Raw genomic sequence first — 18,200 nt, forward strand, 5'->3', positions numbered from 1 at the left:
TCCAAGACACAAAAGCATTTTATCTACAAGGCCATCAAGCCTCTAATGGGCTTAAGAAATTATTCATTTGCAGGGCTGCTTAGGCAAGTGTTTAAGAAATTGATAAAAGATCCTTTTTAAGTACTTTAACCCTACGTACCACCAAGGCTAAGTGGCTTAGAAAAAAAAAAAGAAATGCTTTAAAATGAGCAACAAAAAGTGTTGTTTTTCACAGCAAGTTGGGGCCTTCTGTTGGCAGAAAAAGCACACAGTTCATTGTAATAAGGCAGTTCTCTCTCCAAGCAAATATTAAATTGCAGTTTGGCACCAAATTAGGTCTCAATCCTTTCTAGAGCAAAAATAATAAGCTCTTTTATTTGCATGATATATTACACTGTAAAATCTTTTGATATACATTAGCTCACTTGATGAAGTGTTCACAGACTTTTTTTTTTTTAAAGGAAGAGAAACCACAAAACAGGATGAGAATCTCTTCTAGCTTGGGTGAACACATGCTACTAGACAGCTTTCCCTCATCCCCACCCTCAGCACAGAAATGAGGAAGGGAGAGTACTGTCTATTTAAGAAGGTCAGTCCTTGAGGGTCAAAGAACTTCCTTCAGAAACGACCGAGTTTGGTCTCTCGGCTCACAATAAGTTCTTCTATGAGGGCGACGCGGGCATCAAAGGCGCGGATCAAAGAGTAACGGAGTATGAGAAACGACTAAAAGAATTGGGAGTTAGCCAAAACAAGACTCGGGGGACGCGATAACTATCTTCACTCTCCACAGCTGCCCATAGGGGAAAAGAAGAAAAGAGACGGGAGACAGCCGGTTCTTCCCACCTCTAACCAAATCCATCCAGGGCCAGACTAAGTTACCTTGGAACGGTATTAGGACAGAAAGCCCTCCTAATAGGTTCGCCAAATTACTGAGGTTTTAATTTTATTTGGGATATTATAAGATAACTTCCGTTCCGAATAGGCGGAGAGTGGAAGATCCTGGAGGACTCTCAGTTCTCTTCGCGTCTGGGATGTTAAGGGGGTTCACCCATTTGCCTGCGAACCCCTTTCCCTGCTGTGCTCCCCGGTGGTCCGCCGTCGTCCCCCTCCACCCCGCCCCAGTCTGAGGTTCGAAACCTGCTGCAGCCGCCGGGTGCTAGCCAGGCACGAGCAGGTGACACACGCTGAGATCTCCCCGCCCCGGGACGCCGGCAGACAGACCGCTCCAAGCCTCTGCACCCTCGACCCTCGATCCTCCGCTGCCGGGACCCCGGCGACTCCCCCGCGACGCGTCCCACCAGCCCGAAAGCCTCCGCACCGGGCCCGAGCCAGGCTTCCCGGTTCCGCCCCAGCCCTGCTGTCCCCTCGGAAGGGGGCCCCCGTGCCTGCTGCGCTCGCGCGCCGCGCCCCCAGCCGACCCCGGCGCGTCAGGCCGCCGCCGGACACTGGGCCCGAGCGGATGGCGCGCAGGCCGCCGGGGCTCGGGCCGGGCTGACACAGCCGCCCGAGGGCCGCGGGGTCACCGGGCGGGGGCTCACTCTGGCCGGGCGCCGTTGGCGGCTCCTCCGGGCACGGGCTCGGCTGGCGGCGGCTCCCAGGCGCTTACCTGAGGGCGACCGCGGCGCGGGGCGCGGGGGCGCGGGCGGCTCACTCCCTTCCAGCCGCCATGTTTCCGCTGCGCAGGGAGCGAGCGAGGACGCCGGCAGGGGCGGGCGGCGGCTCAGGAGAGCGGCGCGGCTGAGGCGGCGACGGGCGGCGAGCCGCGAACGGCGGGGGGCTCCACCGAGGCGGCGGCGGCGGCGGCCGAGGGGCGGGGGCGAGAGCTGCGCAGCCCCGCCCGCCAGAGACTCCTGCCGCGAGGTGGCGCGCGCCGGGGCCGTTGGGCTCGCGCGCGCGGGGCGGCGGGAAGGAGCGACCCCGCTCGCGCCTGGCGCCTCCCGCCTCGCGTCCCGCGCCCGCCGGCCCTAAGCGCCCGGACCCGCTGTATTGCTCCGGTCTCCCAGACCAGGGACGTCCTCTGAAGGCGCGGGTTCGAATCCCGTCGGCCCTCAGCCCCCACCCAGCCGGAGGCCTACTGTGGGGGTGACCTTACAGAGAGTTCCTTCGCACCTTCTCCCGACGCGCTGGTGGGAAAAGGCATGAGGAGAAAATGAGTGTTCCCTGAGAAGGTGCAACAATGCAGCAACGCTAATGAAATCAGGCCTTCTCTTTTCCCTAGAATGGGCTTTGAGCCGTCGTGTTCCAGGCCTGATGACCCTTGGGGTCAATCTTCCAGTGATACTCAGCACACACACTCCCACTTCCACACACCATTGCCTTTCTAGGACATAATGTTTTAGCTGCACGGAAACTAGTCCAAGAAGGTGAAGTTACTCACGCAGCTTCAAAGGTTGTGCTACTGCCTGAGGGTCAGGTATGGAGGGGGGGGGTGTTTTTGTAAATTTGAAACAAACCTAGACATTTCTCGGAAGAAGTAATCTCAATTGAGGACTTATCTCCATCAGATTGTAGGCAGTCTGTGTGGGCATTTTTTTGATAAATGATTGATGTGGGAGGTGCCACTCCTGGACAGCAGACAGAATAGACATGGCTGTGGAAGTGGAGCCAAATAAACCCTTTCCTCCCCGAGTTGCCTTGGGGCCTGGTCTTTATCACAGCAGAGGAACCAGAACTAGAACCGGAAGATTCCAGGACAGCAGCCCTCCAGCCAAGTTCATTCGAGCTCCTAAAGAAGCTGCACGGGAAGGCAGCTCAGGAGACAGGCAAAAGTGTCAAGGCGTGGCACGCGTGACTCGCAGGAGCACGAGAGGCTCCAGGATTATGGTGGTGATGCTGTTAGAGAGGGAAAGAGAAGCCAAGACGTAGGAGTTCCGTGCACATCTAGATTAGAGCTTTGAACTGGTTTTCTTTGAAGTCTATGGTAATGTATGGTCCCTGAGATCTGAGGGGCCAGTGATCTGAGGTGTCTTTTCCCTACTAATTTAGCTTTCTTGAGAGCACGTGCGAAGGGTCCTTGTGCCCAAGATATTCAGGAAAATCAGAAGTGTTAAGCCAGTGAACAGCATCCTTCCATAGCCCGTCAGCTCCTGCCTCCAGGTTCCTGCTTTGAACTCCTGCCCTAACTTCCCTCAGTAATGGGCTGTTAAGTGTAAGCAAAAGAAAAACCCTTTCCTCCCCCAGTTGCTTCTGGCCATAGTGTTTCATCACAGCAATAGAAACCTCAACTAAGGTGTAAATAGTCTAAATTTCCCAGAATCTCACCGAATAGCCTCTGGTCTCTGTGAGGTGAAGTGCTGAGGCTATCCCGGGAGGCAGTTAAGAGCTGACCTTACCATCTCTGGCTTCTGTTTTCTTCTCTTTCAAATGTGGTGGCACTTTCAACACTTGAGAGCTTGGGACTGAATATCACCAGCTCAGATCCAGCCTGGGCTACATACTGAGACCCAACGTTTTTCTTCAAAAGCAAAACAAGAAAACAAAGAATAAAGAGCTCTTTAGAATAGGGGATTATCAGATGCCTGTTGTGGGAAGGATTAACTCAAGGCATTTGGCTTTTCTCATCCACCCTCTGCTCAGACTTGCTTGTCTGAGCCTCCACTTCTAGTACAGTTCCAAGTGGAGCCCTTCAGCCTCACAGGTTAAGAAGTAAATAGTGACTTCATAAACCTCCTCTGTCTTGGTTCACTGCTGCAAGCAATAGCTCCAGCATGCTGCCAGTCATCTAGGGGTAGAACCATCGCAGCTGCATTAGTCTGCTGTCTGCACTGTGACAGAGTGCCTGAGAGAAGTCCGAGGAGCAAAGGTTTAGTGGCTGGCGCTTACAATTTCAGAAGTTTCCCTGCACTGTTACTTTAGCTGGCTGCTGCGTGTTCCATGCATGTATGTGTTTGTGTGTATGTGTGCCTATAGAGGCCAGAGATTGAGATCCAGTGTCTCTGTTGCTTTCCATACTATCTATTGAACCTAGAGCTCACTGGTTAGCTAAGCTGGCTAGCCTGTGAAAGGGAGAGATCCGCTTGTCTTCACCCCCAGATGTTGGGGTTGAGATGTGAGCCACCGTACCAAGCTTTTACGGGGGTGCTTCATGCTTTCACGGCAAGTGCTTTACCCACCGAGCCAACTCGCTAGCCCCTACCCATTTGCTTTTATGTGTGTGGTAAGGAAGCAATAAGAGAACTCGCTTTTATAGCAAAGCCCTCCTCCCCAGACCCATCAAGTTTTGAATCTATCCATTGATTTATCCATTCATGAGGTTAGATCCTTCATGGTCCAATCACCTCCCAAAGTCCCACCTCTGAACATTGCTACACCGAGGACCAAGCCTTCCACATGTTAATTTTTAGGAGGCATTTAAGAGCCAGATAATAATCATGGTTTTGAAATGACTTCCTGTACTTATCCAGGTCCAATAAAGTAACTATAGGGGTTGTAACCTAACTCCAGGCTGTGTTCTCTCCAACTTGCCTCCCACAGCTGCCAGATCCTGGCAGCATGTCTCCTAGTTCATAAAACTTAATAAGACCTCATTAGCTACAGGACACAATCCAAACTTCTCAGCCTGGCATTCAAGGCTCTCCATGGTGTAACCACAGGCTTTCCTCCTAATTTATTACCCACTATCCTTTCCTCATCTTTGATTGGCGTGTTTTCTAATTTGCCCTTTGTGTTGTATAGGCTTCCTCGTATACTCTCTATCTTAGGATGCTTTTCTCTCGTGTGTCTGGGTCTTCTCTCTCTGGCTTAAACCCCCTACTTAGCACTGCCTCCATGCAGTCTTCCATGATCTTAAGCAACAAAGCATTTCCAGTCTTTACTATGAGCCAGGCACTCATCAGGTGCGTCACATGTTCTGTCTTCACCCATTCACGAGACCCTGGCTTTCACAACAAGCCTGTGTGTGCAGTGAGCAGTGCTGTGGTTCATAGTTTAGAGACAAGAAAATTGAAGCACAGAACAAGTGAATTGTCCCAACCCAAGGCCGTTAAGTGGTGGACACCCAAAGGAACCTGAGCAGTCCTGTTTAGAGCTCCTTTCTCACCCACTGTTTCAAGACCAGCTGATCTTTCCCACCCCCATTAGTACTCACGGCCTGCCATGTAATCTCCTCTAAGGTCAAGTTAATACTTTTTTCTTGTTACTGGGTAACATGATTTACTTTACCTACTTAGAAAGTAAGTTTATGTATACGATTACTGGTAGACAATTTATAAGTATTTCTAAATGAATGGATAGATAGTAGTAAGGAAAAAAAAATGAGTGATCTGGAGCAAGATCAGTTGTCCTTGGGCTAAATCTGGCCCCTCCTATTTGTGTTTAGACAGAAACTAAAAATGGCTTAACATTTGAAATTTTATTATTTATTTATTTATTATGTATGGAGGAAGAAGAAGAAGACAGGGTAAGAGGAGAAGGAGAGAGTGGGCACATATGTGCCATAGTGCACTTGTGGAGGTCAGAGGCCAGTTTTTAGGGCATTGGTTCTCTCCTTCCACCTTGTTTGAAGTAGACTCTCTGTTTCTGTTGCTGCACGTGCCGCATACTTCCAGCTAGCTGGCTTGAGAGCCTCCAGCTCACTGCCCTGTTCCTGCCTCCCATCTTTTAGTGGGGGTGCTGGGATCGCTGAGGTCACTACCACGTCCAACATTTTACCTGTGTTTGGGGCCTCAGGTTGTCAGACTCACACAGTAAATACTTTTACCTGTTGATCCACATCCCCAGCTTTGTTTTTATATTTTGAATCATTGAAAGAAAAAAAAATCATGCTGGATATGATAGCACATACCTGTTACCCAGAATTTAGGAGGTGAAGGCAGGAGGATTAGAAGTTCAAGGGTGAACTTGGTTGGCTACATAATGAGGTCTAGGCCAGCCTGTCTGAACAGACAGAAGGAATCAAGAGTAGAATCTCACAGCATAGGAAACTCGTGTGACAAAATTTTGACACAGTTCAACTGGGCTTCCTGTGAAGCCTGTGTACCACAATGGGCTTAGGACCTGCAGAGCCTAAAGAGAGCCCTGATCTTGAACTATAGTACATCCTAACATGGAGACGTCTCAGAAAAGCCTGGACAGATAGGTTAAGCAGTATGATGCTACTGATAGCATACTAAAAGTAAATGCCAGCCTTGTTGAGGGACACACCCATAATAAAAATACAAAGACATGCATGAAGACAAATACGTCCCATCAAATTGAGGTTGTTGGGGGCTTAGGAGTGGGCAGTGGGCATATCCCTGGGAGAACTCCAATGGGATTTTAACTGTTCTAAGCATTTCTAGTGGCTGGCTTGAACAGTTTATGTCAAAAACATTAGAAAATAATTCTTAAGAAATTAATAAATGGAGTTCAAAGACCTTTTAAGCAAAAGATTCTGCTTTAGCCACAAAAGAGTTTATGTATAGGTAGTGAGTTATAGGGAAATAAAATCCTGAGACTGCAGCTCTACTGGGGTTGTCATGGATGTAAACATCACTCAGAACTAAATTCTTGTGTGCGGGGTGGGGCATAGGGGGGTGTGTTATGCATGTGGGATGGGAGTGGAGATTAGAGACAACTTTATGAACTTGATTCTCTTCTTCCAGCTTTATATAGCTTCTAGAGATCCTGCAGTATCAAACACTCCCCTGAGATTTAGCTATTTATATAAAAGTGATCTATTTTTGTCTTTGATAAACGATAAGATTATGTTTACAAAGAATTGTTGCAAAATAAATTTCTTTACGATGAAAATGTTTGATTTGTATGCCTGTTTTATAGACCTAGCTATCCAAGCTCTTCTAAGACTTTTCAGGCAAAAACAGGTTGCAAGTAGAAAAAGTTTATTGTCATAAGAGGTGTCCTGTGGATGTCCCTGGAGAGCAGAGGGACATCTTCCTTGGAAGGAAGTCCTTCTGGCCCATGCTTGGGGTCCTTGAGGCTGATTACTTGCTTTACTCCTGGGCCCAGGGCCTGGAATATAGTACTGAAGGGAGTATGGGTGCTAGTCTCTGTCCAGGTATCCTTCTGTGTAAGGTCACTTTCTCTCATCTTCTCTCATCCTCGGGAAAGCAGAGTAGACACAATGTGTGCATCCCTGAGCCTAACACTTCCTCTTTAGTTCAGTGGAATTTTATTTAGTACCTAGGGATAGTTACAGCCTGAATCTGTGATGCTCCTCGTCAAGGAGGGAAGTATATTAATAGCTATGATAGCAGTGCTGTTGCTGCATGAGCAGTTAACACAACCTTGGCAGCTTTAAACAATACCTACTGATCAGCTCTTAGCTCTGGAGGTCAGAGCTCTGGCCGGTGTGATTGTGTTCTCTGCTCAGTGTGTCCAAGGCTGAAATCAAGGCAGCTGGAGCCCCCGTGAGGGAAAGGTGTGCTGCAAGCCCCTTTGGGTTGTTGGCAGAATTCCTTTTGTGTGTGGTTGCAGCGCCAAGGTCCTCCATGTTGTGCGCTGTTAGCTGAGAACTGCGTTAGGGTCCTTGTCATGAAAACCTCTCACACATCAACTTCCCCTCATCTTTCGAATCACTCTGATCTCCAGTCCGAGAACACTCCAGCCTTTCAAAAGACGTGTAGCTGGCTGTTTGTAAATGCTCTTTCTAGGCTGAAGGGTCCTTGAGAACCAGGCATGCCATTCACACCTGTAGCTCCAGTGCTTGGATGAGACTGGCGGGGGGTGAGGGGGGGGCAACAACACGGTACTACTTTGCTAAAAGGTAAATAAAGCTACATACTGTTCTTTCACTCCCTGCTTTTCTCTTAGATGCCAGAGCATCTCTGACATGTCTCAGAAGGCTCCCTGCTCCCTCCTCCTGGTGGTCACTCAGTAGATAGCCACATGTGAAATGTATTTCTCTGTAATATTTTTAAGTGAGGCTGGTTTCCTTGGACACAGCAGCTTCATTTATATTCCACACTCACCATCCCAGGATACAGCCATCATAGCTGTCGTTCATTGTTTAATGTTGGGGTTTTTTTTTTTAAAGAGGCGATCAATGGGCTTTAAAGCTAAGGAAGCAGCTGGAGGGTGAAATTGGACAGATGCTGTAACCCTTGGGGTCATAAGTAAGAACAGAGGCAGTGGGAGAAGGATAAAAACAGGCAAATTAATCAAGATACAAGCTTTTTTTTTTTTAAAGGATGCTAGAAAGTCCAGGTCTGATGTTCTGTGTATTACATTAAGGAATTAAACCTGGCAGAGCCTTCCAGCAGGATTAGCAAACAGGAGTGATTGTTATGTCACTGCCAATTGAAAGAACGGTATTTTACTTTTATTGTGTTCTTGATGATCCAGGGCAGAGCTGGTGAAGGCAATGAAAAAGCATGGCTTCTGGTACTTAGAGGGAGGGGGTGGGAAAAGGAGCGGCATGGACACCGGCTTGGTAACCTCCCCCCACTCACGTCTTCCTGTTTGTCTTTCTGCTTCGAGGCTGTCTGGGGTCATTAAATGGGCAGTTTAAACCTATCATCTGGGGCTGAAGAGATGGCTCAGTGGTTAAGGACCTGCTCTTCCAAAGGTCCTGAGTTCAATTCCTGGCAACCACATAGTGGCTCACAACCATTTGTAATGAGGTCTGGTGCCCTCTTCTGGCCTGCAGACATACACACAGACAGAATATTGTATAAATAATAAATAAATAAATATTTAAAAAAAAAAAACCTATCATCTGTGTTCCAAATCTGGATCTGAAGAAGGGTTGGAAGATTTTGTTTTTGTTTTGTTTTTTTTTGTTTGTTTTTTTCGAGACAGGGTTTCTCTGTGGCTTTGGAGCCTGTCCTGGAACTAGCTCTGTAGACCAGGCTGGTCTCGAACTCACAGAGATCCGCCTGCCTCTGCCTCTCGAGTGCTGGGATTAAAGGCGTGTGCCACCATCGCCCAGCTCTGGGTTGGAAGGTTTTTAAATCTGATTTGCTGGGAACTCTGGGCCTATTGTCCCCTCACAAGAACTGTGATGTGAACTAGCAGGTACAACACAGTGGCAAGGCGTTAGCCCTCACTCCGTGATATAGCGCGTGACAAGGACTGACAGCTTACTTAGACCTCTCTGAGCCCCAAGCCTCTCTAAGCCTGTTCCTCTGTAAAGGAAGAACAGTGTACCTACATCACAACTTGGTAAATGTTCCTCTGTAAAGGAAGAACAGTGTACCTACATCACAACTTGGTAAATGTTGGCCCAGCAGTGTTCACAAGTTTTCTTTGCAGGACCATTAAGTTAGATGGTTTTGTTTGGAAATAGTCTAACCAGATAGCATTGGATGATGACCTTGAACTCGGGTAGCCTAGGTTGCCTTGAACTAATGATCCTCTTGCCTCTACCTTCCTAGGACTGAGATGATGGGCTTGTGTCACCATAACCCCGATTTTATTTCTTATCTATTCATTAGACTCAAACATGCTCCTTACACTCTGCCTATACCTCTCAGGCAGCTTCATCCTTAGACACCCACCAGATGTGTGTAGGAGGATGTCAAAGTTTAACCACTTCTGATGCTAGAACTGGAGGTGACCTCTTGAGTTGAGGAGGCAATTGCAGGACTAACCAAATAACGATAAAGCAGGAATTCAGGTTGCCCTGAGGTACGTTTCAGGAAGTTCACTTAGTCACTCTGTGTGTGCAGAGCCCACATGTTTCCTGAGGAGCTGGTTCTCTCAGTTACTAACTACTAAGTGATCCCATGCTTAAGACCATTGGGAGAAATGTCAGTATAGCATGGACTTCTCAAGGCTTTTAGAGTCCAGTGGTGACAGACTATGAAATAAGACAGAAAAATGTAAGTACACAAGGGGTATATAATCAACATGCTGTTGTGTGTGGAAGAGACCTAAGAAGGGTTACGAAGGCATAAGCTTCCTCCCCTGGGAGTTGCCTCAGTCCAAACTCCACCTCTGGGAAAGCCCACCCAGGGAGGGTCAAGAAAGCCTGCCAAATGGTAACCCCTCCCCAGAGAAGGTCAAGACCACTCCCATAGGCTACTTAAACATCCCCCCTCCCCAGAGAATGAACACGTGGTCTCCGGGTTTCTTGGGTTCTCCCCTTCTCTCTCTCTTCCCCTCTCCATGTTTTCCCAGGTCCAGGAGCACTCCGTTAAACATGGACATCTTTAATTCAGTCTGATTCAGTCTGATTGGGATTATTTACATCGGCGGAGAGCTTCATTCTTAAGAAAATACTCATTTTACCAGAGAGGCCCAGAGAGGTGCAGTAAGATCACGTGGTAAGTTGAAGTTTAGAAATAAAGCACGTGTTTGCCACAAGGTCTAACACTCACCAGACACTTAAACCTGTCACAAGGTCTGCCTCCCCAGACTCTTGAACTTTCAGCCTTGAGCTGCTTGTAATTCCTCCCACACTTAAGCAAAACTTCATTCTGTTCCTGGTTTTGCCATACCTAGAAGTTTTCTTCTTTCTGCTATCTTCACCAGGTTAATGCCTACTCGTGACTGAGGAGTGCCTTCCCTGGGAATGCTGAATGTCTCTTGCATCCTCACCTGGGGGTGTGTAGGTCTCCTCTTGCTGTCCTGGTAGCCAGCACACACACTTTCATTCCTTAACTAAAATGGGTGTCTGCTACGCTCTAGAGGGTGGGAGCTTCACGGTCACTGTGGCCCCATGTGGAACTTCTGCTCAGTAGACGTTTATAAAAGGAGATAAACAGCAGGACCCTCTCCCTCCCAAGCCACAGGCTAGAGAAGCAGTTTCCTTATCGCCTCCCAGGCACAATTTGATAAGCAGACTCCGATAACACAAGTGCTTTCCGGAGATGAGCCGAGCCCTGGACCTCACTGTTTATCTAAAACACTTCTCTCTCCCCCTTCTTGTAAAATACCAAATAAAAATAGTTCCAGGAAGCTACGTGGTTGAGAAACTCCAGGCTCTGCCCTAAGCTCTTAGATCAAGGCTGTTATTGTTGGGCAGCTGGTCATTAATCCAACATGCCTTTTCTCTGTGCTTTGGTTTCGTACCCTTCTAAAGACACTGATCCTTTTTGTCCTTGGTTGCCCTGAAGTCTGCCACTAGCTGGTAACTGGAAAAAACAATAGCTTGACATCAGTTGATGTTGAAATGATTTACAGGTATCAGTTGGCTACAGGCTCATTGTGCTCTGGGCTTGTGATGCTAACCAGATGGCTAGGATCCTAAGTTTTAAAGCAGGAGAAAGAACACATATCTTATCAGATTATTGTGGGGCCAGCAGGGAGTGGGTAAAGCCGGAACTGGATCCCACACAGGCCAGTGTGTATAGGGAGCACTCCTTCCACGTACAGATCAGAGTCCTAACTCAAACTTTGCTCTGCTTGGCTGTACTATGTCTAGGCTGCTGACTGTTGCCCCACATGTCATATATAAAAAGAGGAACATATGTATATATGTATATATATATATATATATATATATATATATATATATATATATATATACCAGTTGATACCTGGAAGCAGATAATCAGCTAAGGAATCTGGACATGAGACTATCTAAGAAATAAATGAAATATTTGAGACTATTCATCCTGCATAATCAAGAGTAGAGTGTGGGTAAGACCTTAGGTCTTCAAAAATACCTGGAAGCAGATAATCAGCTAAGGAATCTGGACATGAGACTATCTAAGAAATAAATGAAATATTTGAGACTATTCATCCTGCATAATCAAGAGTAGAGTGTGGGTAAGACCTTAGGTCTTCAAAAAACTGAAAACAACTATGGAAAAGGGTTAAGTCTGTTCAGCTTTAAAATGTTGGTGCTAGGAACTGAAGATGCAAAGTAAAATAGGATGCCTGTCCTTGAGGCTTGCTTGTAGACCTCAAAAGACCAAGAGACAAGGCCAAAAAGGCTCCTGCAGAAGCCCACAGAATACACTAGAGAAAGTAGAGAAAGGGATATTTTGCTAGAAGAGAATGAGCAAGCTTCTTTGGGAAAGTGACATTTGAAGGAGCTTAAAGGACAATCATGAATTCTTTAGGCAGAAAAAGAGGCCAGGGCAGGATGGCAGCAAGCACAATCCATACAAAGACACAAAAGCATCCTCTTGGGAAACCTCAGGGCACTGGAAGAGTGGCAGAAAGTGGGCCTAGGAAGTCTTCTTAGAGTCAGATTGCCAAGGGTCTTAGTTGTTCAGCTATACAGTTTGGATTGTTTACCTCAAGTGGGCGTTGAAGAGCCATCGGAGGTGTTCAGCAGGGTATTTGATTCTAAAAGTGAAGCTTTAGCCCAGGCTGCTGTCACAGCTGCACAAAAAAGCTGCATAGCAGAGGCAGGAAAGACAGAAAGCACACACATCGAATCTTGTGCTTGTCACAGTTGAACTTGAGCGTGTTCCTTAAACTCTTAGAACCTTTCGGGGTTTTTGGCTTATGAACTGGGATGTGGGTAGAACACCCCTGAACTGAAAACCTAAAATACAAGCCTTCTCTGAACACCAACATGCTATTCAAAAAGTTTTACATTTTAGAGCTTTTGTAGCAGGCTTTCTTAGACAGTCAGCCCCTAAGTCATGACATGGAGATTTATTATTAATTATGAATGCTTGGCTTTATCTTATGCTTGTCCCACTAGCTTTTATAACTTAATTTAATGTTTCTCTTCATCTACGTTTTTGCCTCAGGACCTTTTACCTTTCTTTCATCTTGTATGTCCTACTTTCCTGCTTCCTCCATGTCTGTCTGTCTGGTCCCCAGCTGGCTGGCTCCTGGCTGACTGGCTGGCTCTCTCTTTCTCTCTCCCCACCAGGCCTACCCATCCCTCCTATGCTTAGCTATTGGTCATTCAGCCTTTTATTAGACCAATCAGATGCCTTAAACAGTCAAGGTGAAATAGCAAGACATCTTTACATAGTTAAACAAATGTAGCATAAACAAAAGCAATCCATCTTTACATAGTTAAACAACTATGTTGCAACACAAATAAATGTAACACATCTTTACATAGTTGAACAAACATTCTATTCCACAACAGTTTTGGGTTAAGGATACCCAACCAGGAAAGTCCATACAAATATTCTAAAATGCAAGTGTAGTGATGAGGCGAGCAGGACTGCTTTTCGTCTTGCCCGGCTCCCACATAGCTAGCTTTACACCCGAAATAACAACACACAAATTGTATTCATTTAAACACTGCTTGGCCCATTAGCTCTAGCCTCTTACTGACTAACTCTCACATCTTGAGTAACCCATTTCTATTAATGTGTGTAGCACCATGAGGTTGTGGCTTACTGGGAAGATTTCTAACCTGCGTCCATCTCGGAGAGGAGAGCTATGGCATCTGCCTCACTGCCTTCTTCCTCCCAGCATTCTGTTCTGTCTTCCCCGCCTACCTATGTTCTGACCTATCAGGCCAAGCAGTTTTCTTTATTAATTAACCAATGAAAGCAACAGATAGATAGAAGACCCACCTACATCATGCAAGAAACTCTGAAGTCTGAGACTTCTGTTCCCTGGTGCTTTAGATAAGAGTACCAACCTGTAAGAACCCCTACTCTATAAAAGCAAAGTGAGTGGTCCCAGTTCTGTTTCTGTGGCTGTGATAAAGACCCTGACAAAAAGCAACTTAGTGGAAAATGGGCTTATTTTAGCTCGCAGTCCCCACTCCATTACTGGGGGAACCTGAAGCAGCTAGTCACAGCACACCCACAGCCAAAGACAGAAAGAAATGAGTGTGCATATGTACAGCTCTCAGCCAGCTTTCTCTGTTCTTCAGTGGGTCAGGGCTCAGAACCAGGCGATGGTGCCACCCTGGGTCTCCAGGCTGGATCTTCCCACATTGAGTCAGTGATGATATGCTCACAGGCCAACTTCTCCCAGGCAGTTCCTCACTGAGGCTGTCCTCCTAGATGATTTGAGGTTGTGTCAAGTTGACAAACTAACCACCACCCAAGAAATGATTTATCCAAGATGCACGGTGTATGCTCAGCGAGTGAGCGCCATTTCCCCCTTTCCCTTCCTCCCAATAGAGAGGTCAGAGGAACAGAGTTCTGCTCACTGAAGTGTAGAGGTGTGATCAAACAATGGCACACATTCCCTCAGAAGGCCTGGATACCCTAATGAATATGTTCGAGAATTTGTTTGTAGAAAGGGAGTTAGACTAGATAAATACCTGAAATTCATTTCTTACTCTTGGAGTCCATTTTTAACACCTTCAGGGTCCTAGTATTGGGAAGATTGCCAAGAGCCCAGGAGATTTTAGTGTTGGTCTTATTTAGAGCAGCCTCTTGGACCCAAACGGAAGGTGTCTTACTTGAATGCGCACCCATGACTGCAGTGTAAACTCTGTAAAGACCCCCTGTAAACTTCCCAGTCTCTTGGGAGTAACTATAGTACAGAAGCTAGAACATTGGGTCGGAAGCGTAGAGGTCTGCACTCCAGAGTTGGAAGTCAAGGATTTTGCTCTGTGGTCTTAAAGAGGTCTCGGCTGTGTCGGAGCCTTAATGTCTCCATCAGGGATTCATCCTTGAAAGATCTTCTGGGACTAACCTTTTGAGATTTGAGGAATCAAAGTTATTAAGATCATGGAACTGTGGCTATAGTAACACCAGGGGATCCCAGGTGTTCCTATGGCAGCCATATGACTCCCGGTTATACGCGTGTCTCAATCTCCCAGTGTCAAGTTCCATCTAACACATTTTCCAAGATGTATCACACGCACTAGGGCAAGACTCGCTTCCTGTGCTTCCTAGAGTCAAAATCTGGAGAGCCCATGCATTTCCATTCTCAGCCTTAACTCAGCTGAAATTGGGTTATTTCATATTTCTGGTTGAAAGAGAAGGCACTTTCTCCAGTATGGCATGAAAATAAAAATGTCAGTCATCTGTCACAGAAGGAAGAGATTGTTTTATCCCTGAGCTAACTTCAGGGCACAGAAGCTGCCTCGCTTGGAAACAGGCAAAGATACAGACGAGGAGTAGGAGGAGGCTGCCTTTGTGCTGCAGTCCCCTTCCTGCTATGGAGTATCTCCTCCAGCTCCCGCTCCTCCTCTGATGGGAGCTGCCCCTCCCCCGTGCAACGCTTTCCTTGCACATTCTAATGTTATAGGGCGATCATAGCATCAGTGTGTAATGACCAGCACCTGTAATACCAGTTCTCTTGGAAAAGTAAAGGGTCGGGCCACTGAAGTTTGATGACCTCCTCCTGCAGGATGCCAGGCTATGTCATCTTACATCATCCATGTGAAGCTGCTGGTTTTTTATTTCCTGTTTACCTAAGGAAAGTGATGTCCTGGAAGTTAAATCACTTACTTGGTCAAGAGCAAATGGTCAGTAAGTAACTAAGTCTGGCTTTGAATTGGGCTGTTTTAGGTTCCAGAATGGGCTGGTGATTATTCACACCCCTTTCTTGTTGTCTTGCCATCTCTGTAACCTTCAGTAGACATCAATTACCATTGTTGAATGACAGCCCAGTTCTGCTCAATCAGTTGGGAAAGATTTCCTGAATGGGGCAAACCTCTCGGGGAGCTACAAAGGAAACTGTAATTGGGTGGGGATTGAGCTAGCCTTTCCTTGACTTGCAATGAGCTTCCAGAGACATCTGCTTTGAAATAAATACTCTCATTAGCCTTGTTGGTGTCTCGCCTCAGCGGGAGGCTGTGGTAGTCTTTTGACAGGGCCAGCTGGCATGATGGATTTGTTTAAGCCAAATTAATTTCACATCTTTCTAACAATTCCACTTTAAGGTCCTCATGTCATAGAAAAAGCAGGACTCACACATATGAAAAAAAACAAGTATCACACATATGAAAAGAACTGTGTTCAAGAGGGTATGGCTCTAGGAGTAGAATGGGAGGGAGCAATTTGTTCTGCCAACAAGGGTTAGAGGTTCTGTTGCTGCTTTTAAAAACATTAAGGAAAGATTCTGGGGAAAAGTGACCTCTGAGATGAGATTCAAAGGACAATCAATTGTGTTTATTTTCCGAGGACAGAAAAGAAAGGGCATTCCTGGTGAAGGCTATGTAAAAGAAGGCAAGCGCCACCTGGAAATACCAAAGGGCCTCTTTGGTGGGGCATCGACTATGAGGGGGCAAAGGCAAGAAAAGAGGGAAAAATACTTGCTTGGTGTGGTAGTTTGAGTATAATTGACCCCAAATGCTCATAAGGTACTATTTATTGGGAGGTGTGGCTTTGTTGGAGTGGGTGTGGCTTTGCTGAAGAAAGTGTGTCACTGCCGGGTGGTGGTGGCGCACGCCTTTAATCCCAGCACTCGGGAGGCAGAGGCAGGCGGATCTCTGAGTTCGAGACCAGCCTGGTCTACAAGAGCTAGTTCCAGGACAGGCTCCAAAGCTACAGAGAAACCCTGTCTCAGTCACTGTGGGGGTGGGCTTGAGGTGTCTTTTTCTTTACGCTTCACTCAGTGTCACAATCCACTTCCTGTTGACTCCTGATCAAGATGTAGCCAAGCACTACATCTACCTGCACAGTGCCATGTTCCTCACCATGATGGTAATGGACTGAACATCTGAACTGTAAGCCAGCCCCAGTTAAATGTTTTCCTTTGTAAGAGTTGCCGTAGTCATGGCATCTCTTCACAGCAATAGAAATCCTAACTAGGACAGTTGGGGCAGAGAATCCAACAGCCTCGAATGTTGGATTTATTTTGTAGTTATCCCAAGACATTCAAATGTTCCCCCAAGCTACTGCTTCTAGATGTTACTCAAGCTTATTATATCTGTTGTCCCCAAAGTCATGATATTAAGCAGAGCTAGCAAAAGTGTGAAAATAGTAGAAATTGAAATTCTGGATTCTATTCCTACAGCGCTATTTAATCCCACTTGCTGCTTGCTCTTACTAGGCTTTCTACTAAATTAAGCAAACTAGTTTATTTATATATACATGTAAATGTATATATGTATATATAAACACACACACACACACACACACACATATAATTCTAGGGCTTACTGTGCCCAAGTATGCTTGGTAGTTTTGCCAGTAAAATCCCCTAAAAGGTTTGCCTCCGCTCCTGCAGTGAGCAAATCTCCTACCATCTCCCTCTCTTCTACAATTGTGGCTTGCGTAGTTCCTTCCACGTTAGTGTACCTGTGGCTTGCGACTTGCTTCTAACTGGTAGAATCAGCTCAGGGGTAGAGGGGTAGCAAAGTCCTATCACCTGAAAGCATGGCCCCATCTTTCAGAGCCTCTGCTACTCCTTTGTTGGTTTTGAAGAAGCAAGGTGCCCCGTGCTGGACTGCCTGTGGTGGGAGACCTCCAAAGCAAGGCGCAGAGCTGAGGGTGGCCTCCCTGACAGCCAACAAAGAAACCTGAGCTGTCAATCCTGCAACGGGAGGAACCGAATTCTGCCAAAACCACAAGTCTACATGGGAGTAGATCCCTTCCCAGCCAAGTGCAGAGGGGACTCCAGCCCTGGAAAGTGCCTGCATTGATTCCTGACACACAGAACTCAGACTTGTGGGTTTAGCCTCTGAGCTGGTGGTAATTTGCTGCAGAAGTGCATTCAATTCCTGACCGCTGCCTAATGGTTTGTTTAGAATTCCATGCTGCCTCCCTGTGGCAATCCCCAGTCAGTAGCTATGTGTATCTCTGTGTGTGCTTTTTGCTTAGGTTTTTTGTTTTGTTGTTGTTACTTGTTTTGTTTGTTTATTTTTTCTCCCTGTGGCACATACCTGCTTATGACAGCCAATGTTATATGTTAACTTGATGGCCTATGGGACGTCTGCTTAACTGGTTGAGTATTATTCCTGGGTGTGTCTCTAAGGGTATTTCCTGAAGAGACCAGTATTGAGACTGATTAATTGACTGAACCATTCACTGCACTGACTGGGCGGCACATATGTTGTTGAGGGTCAGAAGAGACCTGGAAGGCAGAGGAAGGTTGTTTCAGCTCTCCTATCCACTGTCTGTCATGGGACACTGATGCTCTCCAGCTTTCAGTGTCCCTGCTCCTCACACTTACAGGTCTGGACTGAAGTCACCTCAGCTCTTGGGGTTGTAAGACTCTGAGATACGCAAGAAGCATTCCTCTCTCCAGATATTACATAGCAGAGTGCGGAACTCTTCAGCTTCCAAGACCTTCTCTACATCTATCTATCTATCTATCTATCACCAAGATAGGGGGCCTGGCTTCACTCATTCTTAGCTAGCATGTCGCAGGCATTCAGGAAATAGAGGTGGAATTTTTATCTTTTTTTGGAGGGAGGTTTAACCTTTGCTGTGTGTGGCTGAGGTGTTCTTTGATATGACAGAGAGGTCAATGTCTAACCCATATTTCCTACTGATTCTGTTCTCTGGAGCACC

At 46.7% G+C, this 18,200-nt stretch overlaps 1 protein-coding gene across 7 annotated transcripts in view; it reads right to left on the minus strand.

Annotated features, from left to right (window-relative positions):
• Positions 1-1,826, minus strand: part of Scmh1 (Scm polycomb group protein homolog 1) — a 130,794-nt gene extending 128,968 nt beyond the window's left edge. For 4 of the 7 annotated variants that reach the window (XM_041651511.1, XM_041651509.1, XM_041651507.1 and 1 more), the window contains exon 1: positions 1,586-1,820. The gene's annotated coding sequence lies outside the window, so the exon portion shown is untranslated. Of the gene's footprint in view, positions 1-1,585 lie in introns of all 7 variants that reach the window. The other 3 variants (XM_041651516.1, XM_041651514.1, XM_041651515.1) reach the window with 3 other exon arrangements.
• Positions 1,827-18,200: the final 16,374 nt, after the last annotated feature.

Source organism: Microtus oregoni, unplaced genomic scaffold (genome assembly GCF_018167655.1).
Source record: "Microtus oregoni isolate MIOR12 unplaced genomic scaffold, Mior012 000005F_ref0000423, whole genome shotgun sequence".
Classification (NCBI taxonomy): domain Eukaryota; kingdom Metazoa; phylum Chordata; class Mammalia; order Rodentia; family Cricetidae; genus Microtus; species Microtus oregoni.